Raw genomic sequence first — 12,265 nt, forward strand, 5'->3', positions numbered from 1 at the left:
GCTTAACTGATTAATTTATTGAATATACTGATGAAGTAGAATCATTTGTAAACTTTTGTGGAGAGAAGAAAGGAGAAGTCTGGCTAACAGCAAAGAGGACAGATTGATCCGTCCTACACTGGGAATTTATTGATGCTCTGAAACTACTCCAGATGACAAGATGTTCACTAAGATTGTAAATCAGAGGCACGTAGGTTAAACTAAGTTACTATTAGGCTAATGTCACAATTATTCTCAAAACTGATGTCCCACAAGGCTGCATCCTCAACCCCTTATTCCTGTACACTCAATTTTGCGGCCAGATCTGCTCTATCTCCATCTACAATTTTGCATGTTACCACCATACTGGGCTGTCTCTCAAACAACAATGGGTTGAAGGGCAGGAAGGAGATTGCAACTTGTTATTTCAACCACCAATCTTTCGATATCAGCAAAACAAAAGGGATGGTCACTGAAATTAGGGAAGTCGGTGGCTTACATGCTCCAGTTTACATCAGCAGAGCGGAAGCCTAAAAGGTCAAGAGCTTCAAGCTGCAAAGAGTGAACATCACCAAAAGTCTGTCTTGCTTCAACCGCATAGACACCACAGCCAAGAAATGCACAATACCTCAACTTCCTCAGGACGCTAAATAAGTTTGCCATCTTCCCTTTGACTTGCACCAATAGTTACAAGAGGTAACGAAGAAAGTATTCTGTTCGGATGCACCACAACTTGTAACAGCAACTGCACTGCCTGTGACCACAAGAACCTGCAGAGAGTTGTAAACTCAGCTCAGCACTTTGGAGAAAGCAGCTATCTCTCCATGCACTCAGTATACACTTCTTGATGCCTTGGTAAAGCATCCAACCTGACCAAAGATCCCACCCACCTTGGACATTCTCTCTTCTCCCCTTTTCCATTAGGTGGAAAATACAAGCCTGAAAGCATGTCACCACCAGGCTCAAGAGGACAGCTTCAACTCTGTTGCTACAAGACCATTGATGACAGGTGAGAAACAATGAAAACCAAAGACTTGCAGATGCTACAAATATTCAAATAAGAGAAAAAAATTCTGAAAGCTCTTAGTAGATTATGCATCATCTGTGGAACTTGACTCAACACTGGAACTAAATTCTACTTTCACAGATACCGTTTTAAGCACTGAATGTTTCTTCCATTTTCTGATTTTACTTGGCAGACAAATTAAAATTAATTGTTACAGCGTTGTATCACCAATAATGAGGTTTATGCTCATGTTTTTTTTAAAAGTACAAATCATTTGTCATAATGTCACATACACAGAATGGGTTCTTCAACCCTTCATGCCCATGAAGACTGTCATGTACCCATACACTCCCGTAGGCAACAATTTGGGACCTTCATAATTCCCACATTCGCACCAGAAACATGCAAGTGGTAATGGTGCCAGAAGGGCTGGAGAAAAAAACTGAAAGTGAAATCCGTTACGAGCAAGCAAGGCAAAGGGAAGGAAGGACTTCCACAAAAGGCAGCAGCAGAAGTAAGAGTCAAAAATATGATGACCACAATGAACACATTTGAACTGATACAACAGAAGACAGAACAAAAACAAAGCACTATATTTAGCAAGCATGATTTCACTTCAGTATTCAGTCCCGAGACTGAGCCACGTTAATCTAGTCTGAGACATCAGGACATTACTCTCATGTCTTTTTTTTTTAAGGCATCTGTTAGTCTCGTGAGACCATGGATTTGCGCCTTGGAAGATTGCTGCAAGTCTCTCCTCTCCACGCCATCGATGTTGTCCAAGGGAAGGGCACTAGGGCTGACATAGCTTGGCACCGGTGTCGTCGCAGAGCAATGTGTAGTAAGGTGCCTTGCTTAAGGACACAAGACGCTGCCTCAGCTGAGGCTCGAACTAGCAACCTTCAGATCACTAGACCAACGCCTTAACCACTTGGCCACGCGCCAACACACGTCTATATTAGAGACAAAGTATTAAGCTAAGGTTCCACGCAACCACGAAGAATACTGCAGATGCTGGAAATTCAAGCAACACACATCAGGGTCTCGGCCTGAAACGTCAACTGTACCTTTTCCTAGAGATGCTGCCTGGCCTGCTGCGTTCACCAGCAACTTTGATGTGTGAAGCTATGGTTCCATCCGTCTTAGATGGAGACAAAAGATTCTATAACATTACTTCAAAGACAAAAGGCTTTTTTCAAAGTCAAAGTTTTCTATCAGGTTTTCAGGAATATTTAATTCTCAAGCAACATCACTAAAATCAAATAGCTGGTTAATTGCACATTTCTATGAGCAGAATCTTGCCACATTATTGACATTAATGGCTATATTCCAGGTTACTGTATTGATTTTAAAGTAGATAAGGTGATAAAGAAGCCGTACAACATGCTTGCCTTCATTGGTCAGGGCACTGGCACAAGCAGCAGTAAAATGTCGCACCTACGTAAAACACTGGTTAAGTCTCACTTTGGTGTTGTTTAGTGAACAATTCTGGTCACCCCATTACACAGAGGGTGTAGAGGTTTTGGAAAGGGTACGAAAGAGATTTATTAGGATGTCTACACTGGAGGGCATGAGCTGGAAGGAAAGGTTGGATAAACCAGGGTTGCTTTCTCCAGAGTTTTGGAGGCTGAGGGGAGACCTGATAGAAATCTATAAAATTATAAAAAGTATAGATGGGTAGACGATCAATCTTTCTCCCTTGCTAGAAATGCCATGAGAGTTAGCAGCACCATAGTACTGATAAGTTATACAAGTTCCAGTTTACCTAATATTAGCCAGTATAAGATCTTCTTCAAAATAGTGAAGACATGTCAAAAAGACAAGAGAGGGAAGATGAAAAATATTACACTCCTGATTAGTAAGAGTTCACAATGAATTTGTATTTCAAATCCTACATATAATCAACAGAATTGATATACATATTTAAAAAAACAAATGTGGAATATAACATAACTGAAATACCATTATGAAGGCAGAGACGGGAAATAGAAGAAAGTGCGTCCCACATGTCCAAATGATCAAAATGTGCAGTATAATGTGATGTGCAGTGGAGAGCATATTGACTGACTGCATCATGGCCTAGTATGGGAACACCAATGCCTTCCACTCTTGAGTTACAGGTTTATCCATTTTATTCTCAATAGAAAAAAAAAATCTACATCCAAGATGCCACTTCTTGCTGCATCACCGGAAATGGGAGGAAAACTTGGAAACAAATGTTATACACATTATAATGCGTAGTTAAAATGGTCAGTTAAAGTAAACGGTCAGAAATGGTGTCAACATGACCATCATCCTCTGTCCACAAGGATTATGTCAAATATATGGCTTTGCTTGAACCATCTGAGTTTTATTCCTGAGGATTTTCAGAAGTACGAATTTGACAACATCAAATTCTACAACGAGCAAAAGCAGATAAACTTTTGCCCCAAAGCAACCGAGCCTCAGCAATCACAAATCAGCTTTACTTCCCCCTCCCCTCTTCATTCCCCACTCTGGCCTCAACTCTTTTCACCTTTTTCTGGGTCCTCTCCTCCTTCCCCATCAGTTTCCTTCTGCTCCAGCCTTTGACCTTTCCAATCCACCTGGCTTCACCAATCACCTAATAGCTATCCTCCTCCACTCCGACCACTCCTCCCCCCCCCCACCTCTATATTCTGGCATCTTCACCCTTCCTTTTCAGTCCTGAAGAGGGTTCTTGGCCGGAAACATCAACTGGTCATTCATTTCCAGAGCTGCTGCCTGACCTGCTGAGGTCCTCCAGCATCTTGCGTGTGCTGATTTCTTTCCCAAATTGATAAATGTTTCTGTAAACTTCATAATGCTGCTTTCCAACAGTGCTTCCCACTGTTTCTCTGTGAGCACAGTCAAGTATATGGTGCACATCAACACTTCCTGAACCAAGAGCAACATTTCACAATACAATATACTCACAGGATTTCCAAAATGCTGTGAAAACACAATCACTTACTCAGTAAAGCTCTGCAAATAACTGGTAATAACCCAAACTCCCGACCACTATGAATGAATTATCATAATATACTTCAGGAGATTTAGGCCAAGGGTGAAAGACCATTTGAAAGAATGCAAGCAACACATAAAAGGTGGGAAGAACTCTGCAGGACCAGGCAGCGTCAGTGGAAAAGAGTATAGTTGACCTTTTGGGCTGAGAACCTTTGGCAGGATTGGAAAGTTGGGGGGGGGGGAGGTGGGGCAGGGAGGAAGAAACACAAGGTGATAGGTGAAACTGGGAGAGGGAGGGTGAAGTAAAGAGCTGGGAAGTTGACTGGTGAGAGAGATACAGGGCTGGAGAAGGGGCAATCTGACAGGAGAGGGCAGAAGGCCATGGATAATTGGGGGGGGGAAGAAGCACCACAGGGAGGTGATAAGCAAGCAAGGAGATAAGGTGAGAGAGGGAAAAGGAGATGGGGAATGGTGAAAGGGGGGGGGCCATTACTGGAAGATCAAGAAATCAAAGTTCATGCCATCAGACGGAATACAAGGTGTTGTTCCTCCAACCTGTGTGACCTCATCACAGCAGTGAGGAGGTCATAGATGGACATATCGGAATGGGAAGTGGAATTAAAATGGGTGGCCACTGGGAGATTCCGCTTTTTCTGGCGAACGGAGTGTAAATGCTTGGCAAAGCAGCCTTCCAATCTACCGTTGGGTCTCACCGATACACAGGAGGCCACACCGGGAGCACCGGACACAGTCGATGACCCCAGCAGACTCACAGGTGAAGTGTCGTCTCACCTAGAAGCACTGTTTGGGGCCCTGAATGGCAAATCGAAAAAATGCACCTGGCATTCCGAATAATGCAACAAAATCTCTCAGTCAAGTCTTTGCTTTACATCTCATCTTTACATCTATGACTAGCAGACACCAACAGAATCAACAAACTCATTCGTAAGCCCAGTGATGTTGTGGGGATGGAACTGGACTCTCTCACGGTGGTGTCTGAAAAGAGGATGCTGTCTAAGTTGCATGCCATCTTGGTCAATGTCTCCCATCCACTACATAATGTACTGGGTGGGCACAGGAGTACATTCAGCCAGAGACTCATTCCTCCAAGATGCAGCACAGAGCGTCATAGGAAGTCATTCCTGCCTGTGGCCATCAAACTTTACAACTCCTCCCTTGGAGGGTCAGACACCCTGAGCCAATAGGCTGGTCCTGGACTTATTTCATAATTTACTGGCATAATTTACATATTACTATTTAACTATTTGTGGTTCTGTTACTATTTATTATTTATGGTGCAACTGTAACGAAAACCAATTTCCCCCAGGATCAATAAAGTATGACTATGACTATCTGAACAGTGACTCTGGAATCTCATTCAAGTGCATGAAATTTTGCTTGACGTAACTCTACGATACAAAACAATGTTAGAATATTATGCGACAATGGTACTATTGGTGAAGCACAATTACCATACTCGGGGGACAGGAATAAACGGGTCATCACTGACCTGGTGTTTCTCTGGTCCGAGCAAGTCCGTAACAACTGGCCTGAGGTCTGTACTAACAAGAGCCCAAAACGACGAATAAAACTATTTGTCTTAGGTTTTTCTCTTTAAAGAAATAGAACGTTAACACAAAACAGTTGGAGCAAGAATACACCGGATACTCTGCAAAATTGTTTTTTGCCCCCAAACTGACACATTTTGTGGGAAGTTTTACTTTTAGATTATAAACCCGTCAGACATTATTTGGTTATCTGGTTTTGTGGAGCCAAGTGATATGCGTATTCCAGATTCATCAGTACTGGAGAAAAGTAAATCACTCCAGTGTTGGACACAAGGCACAGAGGGTTTCTGCCAAACCAACATCTCCAACCAAGCCTAGTATCCTGTTTATCTGCTTTTCCTTTAACAACTATACAAAACACAATGGATGAATAGGCTCCTTTCGGGCTTCCAGCTGGGTACATGTATCATTTTTAATCGATGATTCGATGACAAACTCTGCCACTGGATGTTTCCAATGCTTTTCTTTTCCCCGGTTGTGAGGACAATGATGCTGATACCATCTTCAAAGTGGAGAGGGTTTGATTCCCAGAGATCATATCAGAAAGGCAGAATGGAGAGACAGAGACAGAGCGAGACAGAGACAGAGCAAGACAGAGACAGAGCAAGACAGAGCGAGAGACACAGAGACAGAGCGAGAGAGACAGAGACAGAGAAAAAAAATCACTTTGTCCATGTGGTCTCTAGGAATGCCTTTTATGCATTCTTTATGCATGGGGAAGTCCAGAACGAGGGGTCACAGTTTGAGGATAGAGGGGAAGCCTTTTAGGACCGAGATTAGGAAAAACTTCTTCACACAGAGAGTGGTGAATCTGTGGAATTCTCTGCCACAGGAAACAGTTGAGGCCAGTTCATTGGCTATATTTAAGAGGGAGTTAGATATGGCCCTTGTGGCTACGGGGGTCAGGGGGTATGGAGGGAAGGCTGGGGAGGGGTTCTGAGTTGGATGATCAGCCATGATCATAATAAATGGCGGTGCAGGCTCGAAGGGCCGAATGGCCTACTCCTGCACCTATTTTCTATGTTTCTATGCCCTAATTGTACATGTAGTGGCTTTGGGTGTTTAGTTTGGAGGTGGGAGGTAAGGGGAAGGAGAGAGAAGTGAGGTATAGTAGGATTGTGGGGATAAATGTTCTGAACAATACACAAAGCATGAGGACAGCCCTTTTCCTCCCCACAGTTTTTTTTGTGATCTCACAGGTAGGAGGAAGCAAAGCAAGAATCCCTCCAGAGCACAGGATCGGAGAACAGCTCTCAAAGAAAAGATCCCTCCAGAGTGCATAGTCCTAGGGCACCTCTCAACGGCTTCGTGCAACATCAGCACAGGCAGTACGCAAATCCAAAGAGATCTAAGTTTTTAAATGGAAATTTTCGATCAGAAGCAACAAGCAATACTGTAGATCAGTGTCGCTCAACGGGAAGAGAATCGTCCCTGGAAAAGAATTCTGAACTCACCTCCATGGCAACAGCTAAACATGTGGCAGTAGATTAACTGCAAATCTTGAAACCCCAATGTAAAACCCTGCTGTCAAAACTATTCTTCTGTTATCATTGACCCAGAACTTTACAGAAAACACAAAACCTTTACTTTTTACCGTGTGACTAAATCATAGACTGTGCAACAAACTCAAAATCACAAATGATTGCACTATATCACATCACATATTAACCATATTATTAAGGCAGTGTTCTTTATTTAAGGACCATTGCAAGAGTTCAATTTCTTTTAACATCAAGATGAAGAAAAATTGATACACGCTTTTGTTTTTACCCAATTAGGTTACCGTAATGCACTCTTTTCAGGACTGCCTAAGATAGATATAAATTGGCTGCAGCTGGTTCAAAATGCAGCAGCAAGACTCTTAATCAAAAAAAGAAAATCTGAGCACATTTCACCAGATTTGGTATCATTACACTGGCTACCTGTGTACTTTAGAATCACTTTTGAAATATTCTTAATTGTATACAAGGCCCTAAATAATCTATCTCCTCCCTATATTTTGGGGTGTCTATCCCCTTACATACCTAATCATAATCTTAGATCTATTAATATGACTTTGCTGAGTGCTCCTAGAGACAAGCATATAAGAACTGGTGATGTGGCCTTTTGCTCTCACGCACCAAACATCTGGACTGAAATACACCAATCTGGTACTGTGGAATGCTTCAAAACACTTCTAAAAACCTACTTTTAAAAAAAAAATTGGTCTACTTACAAGATTATTTAATGCCTGTTGATGTTGATTATATTTACATAATTTGGTATATTTGATTACATTTTATTCTACATAATGTTTGACCTATGATTTTTAATTTTGTCGTGTATTTTTATGACTACATTGACCTATGTAAAGCACTTCGAGCCTGCAGCTTAATAGGTGAAATGAGCTATACAAATAAAGTTATTATTATTACACTTCTACATATCATGCGAGTTACAGACATCCAAGTTGGTATATGCACAATTATTTCCACCAATATTCCTGCTTCTGAAGGATTTACTGACAAATCCAGGGAGAAAGGGTTGATCCTGTGGTCTGAGGGAGATTGCTGCCCTCATAAAGTCAGAAATAGGATGCCCACTGATGGTGTAAAGTACAATTCCATCCTCCACTTCTCCGCAGATGAAGCTGTCCACAACTTCAGCAGGATTCAGATGGCTGATTTGTAAAATTGAAGACAATGAACTTCTCCAAGCACCTATCTTACTCACCATTCAGCAAGCCCGCCACTGGCAAATCTTGGAGCCAATAACCCTGAAACTTGCCACCTAAACATTGCGGTAAAAACAACAGGCCACCCAACAATAAAAGACACTTTTAATGACCACACAGTTTCGCCATCATCTCCAAACACCAGAATCATAAAGGAATTCTTTCTGGTAGTATGACTAACGCTAAACATTCAAGCAGCTCAACAGCACCCAGGAGAAAACACAGCCGCAGTGACTGGTAACCCATCACCTCTTAAAACACCCTCTCCCTTCATCACCTGTGCACTTTAGGAGCAGGGTGCATCACCTGGAGTTACTCACCCACGCTGCTTTGTTTGAGCTTGCCAAACCCATAGCCTCAAATAGCAAGGAGAATAGGGGCAGCAGGCACAAAAAGAACACCATTTGCCTGCAGATCCTGCATTCTGGAACTCCTACCCCAAAACAGCAGAAGCAATAGGGTACAGCTTGCCCACCACTTCAAGGAACACCAACATTCAAAACAAAATCATCACAGCTACCAATAATCTCAGAGATGTAACTAACATCTCTCAACATCACAACAACACTTTACACATTCAATGACTAAATGAGTACAGGAAATATTTGAGCAATTGCCACAATAATAGTAGAAGGTTGGTGGCCAGTTAATGCTGCAGGTCTGAACACTAAGCCTACTGCTGAACACTATTACGATGAACATCAGGAGGAAACTGAAAAATGCATGAACTGACCACCAAACTTCTACCAGCAGGTCTGTAAAAGGATCATTAATAAAACTGCTTCTAATGTACAGCACCAGCAGCAGTGTCTTTTCATAATTACTGTCAATATCACACAGGTGCACTCTCCCAAGACAACACTTTACCCAAATTCATTTTGAAGTGCTCGGGTCAGAAACAGGCCAACAATGCAAACAATTTTGTTTTATCCCTTCAAAATATGTGATATACTGTCTGTTTTATAGGTGAGAAGACAATTACACAGAACATAAACATAAGCAGGGATCACAGACAGGACAGAACACAGATGTGCTCACATTTTTAATAACTACATAAAAGTAAGAGTTTTAAGGTAACACTATATCAGTCCATTACATTATCTGTTCTGTATTTAATTTTGCAGTAATATTTGAGTATACACATAGATATATATACACACACACACACACACAGAGCATTCTTGTTCATTTAATTAATTCATTATGGGTTATCTATATAAACATGTGAATTGTATTTATCATCATGCCTCCCTTAAAGTAAACTCAAAGTTAGACTCTCATTTCGGACTCCCTTTGAATTAGTTTAACATTTTGAAGATACAAAACATATCATTTTTTAAATTACCAAGGCTGATTATTAGATATTATGAAAGGTTTAAGCTTCATTGTTGCTTGGATGGAGAACTCAGCATGCAGAAATATTGGCCAGTTTCAGTTGGAAATCAGGGACATGTGAAACTAATGACTTTTTCCGCTATGTTATTCAAGTTTTTTTTTAAATTCTGACATAAAATTTATGTTTATTCAGAAATAAAGTATTTATAGGCTTTAAAAGTGTCCCAGAGAGTGTTAACCGAAATATCTTCTGTATGGTTAATTGTAAAAAAAAGCTCAATCTGTTCATTCATAAAATTAACAAAGTCCGAGTCCTGAAAGAAATAAAGTATTTATACAGATCAAGAATAACTGCAGGGCAGCTCCTAAAACAAGAGGAACGTTTCTGAAAGTGCTACGTCAAATATGTACCAACCAATAAAAGGAAACTCGAGACATGCTTCTGTTTTGTTTTTCTTATTTATTCAAGGATCCTTGTCGTGTCAACAACTCATTCATTCATGGTTTCAGCCATTAACATAGATGTCGACCAATACACTCAAAAACTTCTATAGCTGTACCGTGGAGAACATTCTGACGGGCTGCATCACTGTCTGGTATGGGGAGGGGCTACTGCACAGGACCGAAAGAAGCTGCAGAAGGTTGTAAATCTAGTCAGCTCCATCTTGGGCATTAGCCTACAAAGTACCCAGGACATCTTTATGGAGCAGCGTCTCAGAAAGGCAGCATCCATTATTAAGGACCTCCAGCACCCAGGGCATACCCTTTTCTCACTGTTACCATCAGGTAGGAGATACAGAAGCCTGAAGGCACACACTCAGTGATTCAGGAACAGCTTCTTCCCCACTGCCATTCAATTCCTAAATAGACATTGAAGCTTTGGATACGACCTCACTTTTTTAAAAATATACAGTATTTTTGTTTTTGCACATGTTTTAAATCTATTCAGTATATGTAATTGATTTACCTGTTAATTTATTATTATGTTTTATTTCATTATTTTTTTCTCTCTGCATATATTGCATTGAACTGCTGCTAAGATAACAAATTTCACGTCACATGCGGGTGATAATAAACCTGATTCTGAAAGAAACAAGGGACATTGCACAAGGTTTCAGTGAGGTAGAGCCAGAATTTCAAAAGGAGCTGAAACCTAAACCAAAGAACTGCCTTGCTGCTACCACTTGAACAGATATTTCAAAGGCACAATTGATAACTTCATTCCTAAAAGTTACATTGGTGCAGTGAAAAGCATTTTCTGAAATATTATTATTTATCACTCATAAAGGGAATGTTGATTTCAGGAATGCAGGTGTCAGTGGTACTTTCCCCAATTGCCTCTTCAAGATGAGTGTGGGTAGCCACATTACATGCACAGAAGGTACAACCATAGGTGGAGTTTTCCAGGGCTTTCACCCTAAAACCATAAACAAATATTCAGAAGGTGAGCAGCTTGGGCAGGAACATGCAGGCAGTGGCACTCCTGTGCAAATGCTCCCCATAAATAATCACAGATGAAATAGCTACGATGTTTGGGCCTCTGATCTTAGAAAGCAATTGCTGAAGCTGGAGAGGGCTCAAAGGAGGTTCACAAAATGTTTCATAGTCATACTTTATTGATCCCGGGGGAAATTGGTTTTCGTTACAGTTGCACCATAAATAATTAAATAGTAATAAAACAATAAATAGTTAAATAGTAATATGTAAATTATGCCAGGAAATAAGTCCATGACCAGCCTATTGGCTCAGGGTGTCTGACCCTGCAAGGGAGGAGTTGTAAAGTTTGATGGCCACAGGCAGAAATGACTTCCTATGATGCTCTGTGCTGCATCTCGGAGGAATGAGTCTCTGGCTGAATGTACTCCTGTGCCCAACCAGTACATTATGCAGTGGATGGGAGACATTGTCCAGAATGGCATGCAACTTGGACAGCATCCTCTTTTCAGACACCACAGTCAGAGAGTTCAGTTCCATCCCCACAACATCACTGGCCTTACGAATGAGTTTGTTGATTTTGTTGGTGTCTGCTACCCTCAGCCTGCTACCCCAGCACACAACAGCAAACATGATAGCACTGGCCACCACAGACTCGTAGAACATCCTCAGCATTGTCCGACAGATGTTAAAGGACCTCAGTTTCCTGAGGAAATAGAGACGGCTCTGACCCTTCTTGTAGACAGCCTCAGTGTTCTTTGACTAGTCCAGTTTATTGTCAATTCATATCCCCAGGTATTTGTAATCCTCCACCATGTCCACACTGACCCCCTGGATGGAAACAGGGGTCACAGTGCCTTAGCTCTCCTCAGGTCTACCACCAGCTCTTTAGCCTTTTTCACATTAAGCTGCAGATAATTCTGCTCACACCATGTGACAAAGTTTCCTACCGTAGCCCTGTACTCAGCCTCATCTCCTTTCCAGGATTAAATGGGTTTTCACATGATGGCTCCAAGCCTGTATTCACCAGAATTCATACGAATGAGGGGTGACTTGATTTTAATCTGTTGAATAGTGGAAGGCCTTGATGCAGTGGAGGTGGAAAGGATGCTTCCTGTGGTGGGAGAGTCTAAGATCAAAGGACACAGCCTCAGAATAGAGGGGCGTCTTTTTAGAATGGAGATGAAGAGGAATTTATTTAGCCAGAGAGGGGAGAATTTGTGGAAATCATTGCCACAGGCAGCTGAGGCCAAGTTGTTATGTATT

At 41.5% G+C, this 12,265-nt stretch overlaps 1 protein-coding gene across 4 annotated transcripts in view; it reads right to left on the minus strand.

Moving 5' to 3' along the window:
• Nucleotides 1-12,265, minus strand: part of hip1 (huntingtin interacting protein 1) — a 331,165-nt gene that overhangs the window by 228,459 nt on the left and 90,441 nt on the right. The window lies entirely within an intron of this gene.

Source organism: Mobula hypostoma, chromosome 23, assembly GCF_963921235.1.
Source record: "Mobula hypostoma chromosome 23, sMobHyp1.1, whole genome shotgun sequence".
NCBI lineage: Eukaryota > Metazoa > Chordata > Chondrichthyes > Myliobatiformes > Myliobatidae > Mobula > Mobula hypostoma.